The sequence below is a fragment of the Moschus berezovskii genome, chromosome 17, assembly GCF_049115385.1.
Source record: "Moschus berezovskii isolate FMDL1 chromosome 17, NW_MosBer_1.0, whole genome shotgun sequence".
In the NCBI taxonomy this organism is placed as follows: domain Eukaryota; kingdom Metazoa; phylum Chordata; class Mammalia; order Artiodactyla; family Moschidae; genus Moschus; species Moschus berezovskii.
This window is the reverse complement of record NC_142476.1, coordinates 40,569,303-40,577,051: the sequence shown is the minus strand read 5'-3', so window position 1 is coordinate 40,577,051 and position 7,749 is coordinate 40,569,303.

Sequence of the window (7,749 nt, the reverse complement as noted above, 5' to 3'; positions counted from 1 at the left end):
ATATAAGTTAAATAAACAAGGTGACAATATACAGCCTTGACATACTCCTTTTCCTACTTGGAACCAGTCGGTTGTTCCATGTACAGTTCTGACCGTTGCTTCCTGACCTGCATACAGGTTTCTCAAGAGGCAGGTCAGGTGGTCTGGTATTCCCATCTCTTTCAGAATTTTCTACAGTTTATTGTGATCCACACAGTCAAAGGCTTTGGCATAGTCAATGAAGCAGAAATAGATGTTTTTCTGGAACTCTCTTGCTTTCTCCATGATCCAGCGGATGTTGGCAATTTGATCTCTGGTGCCTCTGCCTTTTCTAAAACCTGCTTGAACATCTGGGAGTTCACAGTTCACATATTGCTGAAGCCTGGCTTGGAGAATTTTGAGCATCACTTTACTAGCGTGTGAGATGAGTGCAATTGTGTGGTAGTTTGAGCATTCTTTGGCATTGCCTTTCTTTGGGATTGGAATGAAGACTGACCTTTTCCAATCCTGTGGCCACTGCTGAGTTTTCCAAATTTGCTGGCATATTGAGTGCAGCACTTTCACAGCATCATCTTTCAAGATTTGAAATAGCTCATCTGGAATTCCATCACAACCACTAGCTTTGTTCGTAGTGATGCTTTCCAAGGCCCACTTGACTTCACATTCCAAGATGTCTGGCTCTAGGTCAGTGATCACGTTATCGTGACTATCTTGCAGATGACCATTATATCTACTATTGTGGACAAGAATCCCTTAGAAGAAGTGAAGTAGCCCTCATAGTCAACAAAAGAGCCTGCAGTACTTGGGTGCAATCTCAAAAGCGACAAAATGATCTCTGTTCATTTCCAAGGCAAACCATTTAATATCACAGTAATCTAACACTATGCCCCGACCAGTAATGCTGAAGAAGCTGAAGTTGAATGGTTCTTTAAAAACTTACAAGACCTTCTAAAACTAATACCAAAAAAAAGATGTCATTTTCATCATAGGGAACTGGAATGCAAAAGTAGGAAGTCAAGAGATACCTGGAGTAATAGACAAGTTTGGCGTTGGGGTACAAAAATGAAGTAGGGCAAAGGCTAACAGAGTTTTGCCAAGAGAATGCTCCGATCATAGCAAACACTCTCTTCCAACAACACAAGAGATGACTCTACACATGGACATCACCAGATATGGTCAATACCAAAATCAGATTGATTATATTCTTTGCAGCCAAAGATGGAGAATGTCTAAACAGTCAGCAAAAACAAGACCTGGATCTGACTGTAGCTCAGATCATGAACTCCTTATTGCCAAATTCAGAGTTAAATTGAAGAAAGTAGGGAAAACCACTAGACCATTCAGATATGACCTAAATCAAATCCCTTACAGTTTATACAGTGGAAGTGACAAATAGAGTCAAGGGATTAGATCTGATAGAGTGCCTGAAGAACTATGGATAGATGTTTGTAACATTGTACAGGAGGCAGTGATCAAAACCATCCCCAAGAAAAAGAAAAGCAATAAGGCAAAATGGTTGTCTGAGGGGGACTTACAATTAGCTGAGAAAAGAAGAGAAGCAAAAGGCACAGGAGAAAAGAAAATACATATCCATCTGAATGCAGAGTTCCAAAGAATAGCAAGGAGAGATAAGAAAGCTTTCCTCAGTGATCAATGCAAAGAAATAGAGGAAAACAGTAGAATGGGAAAGTCTAGAGATCTCTTCAAGAAAATTAGAAACACCGAGGGAACATTTCATGCAAAAGTGGGCACAATAAAGGACAGAAACAGAAGGGACCTAACAGAATCAGAAGATATTAAGAAGAGGAGGTAAGAATAAACAGAAAAACTATACAAAAAAAAAAAAAAAAAAAACCCTTAATGACCCAGATAACCACAATGGTGTGATCACTCACCTAGAGCCAGACATCCTGGAATGTGAAGTCAAGCGGGCCTTAGGAAGCATCACTACAAAGAAAGCTAGTGGAGGTGATGGAATTCCAGTTGAACTATTTCAAATCCTAAAAGATGTTGCTGGAGTGCAGTTAAAGTTCTGCACTCAGTATGCTAGCTAATTTGGAAAACTCAGCAGTGGCCACAGGACTGGAAAAGGTCAGTTTTCATTCCAATCCCAAAGAAAGGCAATGCCAAAGAATGTTCAAACTACCACACAATTGCACTCATCTCACATGCTGGCAAAGTAATACTCAAAATTCTCCAAGTTAGTCTTCAACAGTATGTGAATCGAGAACTCCCAGATGTTCAAGTTGGATTTAGAAAAAGCATAGAAACCAGAAATCAAATTGCCAACATCCATTTGATCATAGAAAAAGCAAAAGAATTCCAGAAAAAATTCTACTTCTGCTTCGTTGACTGCACTAAAGCCTTTGACTGTGTGGATCACAACTGTGGGAAATTCTTAAAGAAACAAGAACACCAGACCACCTTACCTGCCTCTTGAGAAATCTGTATGTAGGTCAAGAAGCAACAGTTAGAACCAGACATGGAACAACAAACTGGTTCCAAATTGGGAAAGGCTGATTATTGTCACCCTGTTTATTTAACACATATGTAGAGTACATTATGCGAAATGACAGACTGGATGAAGCACAAGCTGGAATCAAGACTGCCCGGAGAAATAGCAATAACCTCAGACATGCGCATGACACTACCCTTATGGCAGAAAGTGAAGAAGAACTCAAGAGCCTCCTGACGAAGGTGAAGCTAGTCAAAGCTATGGTTTTCCCAGTAGTCATATATGGATATGAGGGTTGGACTATAAAGAAGGCTGAGCGCTGAAGAATTGATGCTTCTGAACTGTGGTGCTGGAGAAGACTCTTGAGAGTCCCTTGGACTGCAAGGAGATCCAACCAGTCCATCTTAAAGGAGATCAGTCCTGGGTGTTCATTGGAAGGTCTGCTGTTGAAGCTGAAACTCCAATACTTTGGCCACCTGATGCGAAGAGCTGGCTCATTTGAAAAGACCCTGATGCTGGGAAAGATTGAGGGCAGGAGGAGAGGGGGACGACAGAGGATGAGATGGTTGGATGGCATCACCGACTAAATGGACATGAGTTTGGGTGGACTCCGGGAGTTGGAGTTGGACAGGGAGGACTGGCGTGCTGCAGCTTATGGGGTCGCAAAGAGTTGGACACGACTGAGCGACTGAACTGAACTTAGTGGCTCAGATGGTAAAAAATCTGCCTGCGATGAGGGAGACCTGGGTTCAATCCCTGGATTGGGAAGATCCTCTGGAGGAGGGCATGGCAACCCACTCCAGTATTCTTGCCTGGAGAATCCCCATGGACCGAGGAGCCTGGTGGGCTACAGTCCATAGGGTTGCAGAGAGTTGGACATGACTGCGGGACTAAGCGCACACACACACTCCTTCACCCGTGGTAACCATTCATCTGCTTTCATCTCCACAGATTTGCCTTTTCTGGACATTTCATGAATGAACTTGTACAATAAGTGACCTTTCGTGGCTGATTTCTTGCATGGAACATAATGTTTCCAAGATTCACCTATGATGCCGCCTGTGTCAGTACTTCATTTCTTTTATGGCTGAATAATATTCCATTATGTGGATATGCCACAAATTTTTAATCCATTCATTGGCAGGTAGGCATTGAGGTTGTTTCCACTTTTGGGCTGCTGCAAAGCATGAGCATTCAGGGGCTAGATTTTGCTTAAATGTGTATTTTCAGTTCTCTTGGGCACATGCTGAGGAGTGGAATGGCAATTCTATGTTTAACTTTTTGAGGAATGACTGAGTTTTTCCTCAGTGGCTGCCCCAGTATACATTCTCTCTCTCTTCTTTTTTCTTGCTGGGTACTTCATTGCAACGTACTGGGTCTTCATTGCAATGTGAGGGCTTCTCTAGTTGTGCTATGAGTTTAATTGCCCCACAGCATGAGGGATCTTGGTTTCCTGACCAGGGATCAAACCCATGTCCCCTGCATTGGAAGGCAGGTGGATTCTCAACCACTGGATCACCAGGGAAGCCTCCCCACTGTACATGACATTCTTACCAGCAGTGTACAGGGGTTCCATCTTCCATACATCCTCACCAACACTTGCTTTTTTTTCCATCAAAAAATCATAGCTATTCTAGTGGATGTGGAGTGGTACCTAGCTTGTTTGCTTTATGTATTTGTTTTCTCAGTTGAAGAGAAGTTTCAGAAGACAGAACTGTACCAGTGGAGTTGGGAAGTGAGAGAGTCCAGCTGCCCAGTGGTGGGCTTGGAGCTGCCTTGTTGCCTCTGATGGTCCCAAGGATTCTGCAGGAAGCATCCTTATCTCTGTCATCACAGAACAGCCTCAGAGAGGCTGGGTGACTTTCTCATGAACACACAGTTTCTCGCTTGGGAAGGAGTTTGCTGATTCCAAGGCCCCCTTCTCTCCTAGTCATTCTTTGCTGTCCCTACCTGGATCTTGGGAACCAAGTTGGCCACCAGATGAGCTAAAAAGGCCACAAACCTGCACACTGGACATCGAAGTCCTACATGTGGCCACATAGAAGTGGGGACTTGTGCATATGTCAGAATCAAATTCCTATAGGCAGAGCTTCTCAAACATCAGTCTGTTTAATGTACTTTGGGGTTCAGAATAAGACCAGAACTTTGGGAATCTGGCCATTGCTGTGATATCGCTTGCTTTGTACTTTTGTTGTTGTTCAGTGGCTAAGTCATGTCCGACTCTGCGAAACTCTACAGGACTTTCATCAGTACAGTTCAGTTCAGTTGCTCAGTCGTGTCCAACTCTTTGCAGCCCCATGGACTGCAGCACCTCAGGCTTCCCTGCCCATCACCAACTCCCCAAGCTTGCTTAAACTCGTGTTCATCAAGTTGGTGATGCCATTCATACATCTCATCCTCTGTCGACCCCTTCTCCTCCTGCCTTCAATCTTTCCCAGGATCAAGGTTTTTTTCCAGAAGAGACAGTTCTTCCCATCAGGTGGCCAAAGGATTGGATCTTCAGCCTCAGTCCTTCCAATGAATATTCAGGACTGATTTCCTTCAAAATTGACTGGTTTGATCTCTTTACAGTCCAACGGACTCTTGAGAGTCTTCTCCAACACCACAGTTCAAAACCATCAATGCTTCCGCACTCAGCTTTCTTTATGCTCCAACTCTCAAACTGGACCTTATAGTCAACCTTTCATAGGGGTTGGGCTTCCCTGGTGGCTCAGAGGGGAAAACGTCTGCCCACAATGTGGGAGACCAGGGTTTGATTCCTTGGTCAGGAAGATCCCCTGGAGAAGGAAATGGCAACCCAATGCAGTACTCTTTCCTGGAAAATTCCATGGACACAGGAGCCTGGTAGGCTACGCTACAGTCCATGGGTCATGGGTCGCAAAGAGTCCCACACCACTGAACAACTTCACTTTCTTTTTTTCATCAGGGTTGCTCCAGATCTGGGAAAAGTAAGCGCGATTTCAAGGAAGCAGCGCCCTCTGGTGGCGGCACTGGGAGCCTACGCGGAGGACCCCAGCTCCCCCTGGGAAACCCGGTGGGAGGTGCCTTCTGAGTGCAGACAGGGAACAGAGAGCGGCCCGCTGTGTAGGGTCGCAGAGTCAGGCACGACTGAGAGACTAAGGCCTTCAGCATCTAAAGACAAGTTAGGGGTGCGAGGAGGGTGGGAGGCAGAAGCACCTCAGTCATCTAGCTTAGGTGGGAGGGAAGCCCAGGGGGCAGGCAGGGACATGGATCTAGTACCCCAAGCCCCAGCAGCCCTGTTTCTTGGGGATTTCTTAAAAGCGTGAGCAGAAGGACGGGCCTTGATGTGGCACATCTCCTGGTCACAAAGAGGGTGATTGGGGCCTGCATCGGGTGATCCTGAAGCCTCACCAGACTCCTGGGAGCCAGGGCCTCTTTGGACCTCACGGATTTGAGGGTGAGAAGGGTCCTCCGCCTTCTTCTCCAGGCATCTTCTCCAATCCCTGCCTCTGAAGAGGAGAAATCTGGGTTCAGAGAGGCACTACCTAGTGCTCTCTCACCCTCGGGCTTCTCTTCCCAACATTTCTCGAGGCACAGGAGGGTTGAAGGCCTTGCTTCAAATCACAACAGGCAAGACCAGACACTGGGTTGAGGATCACAGTGTCCTGAGTGGCTGGCACAGTGCTCACCCACAAGCCCCTTTGTGCAGTCCAGGGATTCCACTGATGGGGAAACTCAGGCTGCAGTCATCTAGGCTACAGCTGTGTCTGTTTCACTGAGAAACCTCTCTTTAGGCCAAATTCTGGTCCTGATCAGGTCTGAGATCTTTCCTGGGCCTGGTCACCTCTGATGCTGTCTGCCTGTGCCCCTCACAAGCAGAGGAAACAGCTCGGGATAACCTTCTCCTTGAGCCTCTGGCTCCAGTTCCCCTTGCACAAGCCCAGTATTCAGCCTTGTCTTTGACTTTTTAGAAATTTTTTCCAGCTAAAAGCATGATCCTCCACAATAGTGTGCATTTACATACACTAATGTAAAATGATGGACTGTGAAGAAAAGTTGGACTGTGAAGAAAGCTGATCGTCAAAAAATTGATGCTTTTGAACTGTGGTGCTGGAGAAGACTCTTGAGAGTCCCTTGGACTGCAAGGAGATCCAACCAGTCCATTCTAAAGGAGACCAGTGCTGGGTGTTCATTGGAAGGACTGATGCTAAAGCTGAAACTCCAATACTTTGGCCACCTCATGCGACAAGTTGACTCACTGGAAAAGACTCTGATGCTGGGAGGGATTGGGGGCATGAGGAAAAGGGGATGACAGAGAATGAGATGGCTGGATGGCATCACCGACTCGATGGACATGAGTTTGAGTGAACTCCAGGAGTTGGTGATGGACAGGGAGGCCTGGCGTGCTATGATTCATGGGGTCCCAAAGAGTTGGTCACGACTGAGCGACTGAACTGAACTGAATGTAAAATGAAGGCAGCTGGAGACTAAGCCAGCATCCAAAGGGCATGGACCTCTGGTCCCCTTTCCAATGCCATCCCCTGGGGTCTCCAAGGAGGGCTGGGATCCTGGCCTTGAGGATGAACTGAGGTGATTTATGTGGAGGTGGAAGTGAAGGACAGTCTAGAAGAGGGAGATTAGTATTACTAATAGCAGAGGTCATAGGTGTGTTGTGTTCCTTCACTCTCAACTCCTACGTACCTGGCATGTATCTATTAGGTAGTTAGAATAGGAAATAGGAGTCCAGAATGGCAGTGTCTATAGGACAAGGGAAAAGCCCGTGAAAATAGAACAAAGGAAGGTCCGAGGACAGAGTGAGGACCTCAGTTGGAACAAACAGTACTCCTGGTAGCCCAGTTTACATAGGGCAGGCCCAGGCGGAGGAAAACCGCAAAAAGAGGAGCCAAAGGGCTGGGGTCGCTCTGTCTCCTGCACTCACTCTCTCTCTCTCTCTCTTCTCTTCGCACCTTTGAGTCAGATGCCCTCACACCTCGAGGATGTATTTTCCCACTATTTTCTAGATAAAATTGAGCTGTAACACGGAGCTGTAACACTGATCTGTCTAAGAGCTATAATACAGTTTGTTTGAGACCCGAGAGCTATAACACGGTCTGAGAGCTGTGACACGCCGAGGGCTTTAAGGTCCGTCGCTTCAAATTTTTGTTGAGACGAGACAGAACCGAGCTCCCCTGACATATCTATCGTGCAATCTGCAGATTCAATCCAATTCCTATAAAAATTCTGACAGTTTTCACAGAAATAGAAAAAAAATCCTAAAATTTGTATCAGTTCAGCTCAGTTCAGTCGCTCACTTGTGTCTGACTCTTTGCAACCCCATGGACTGCAGCACCCCA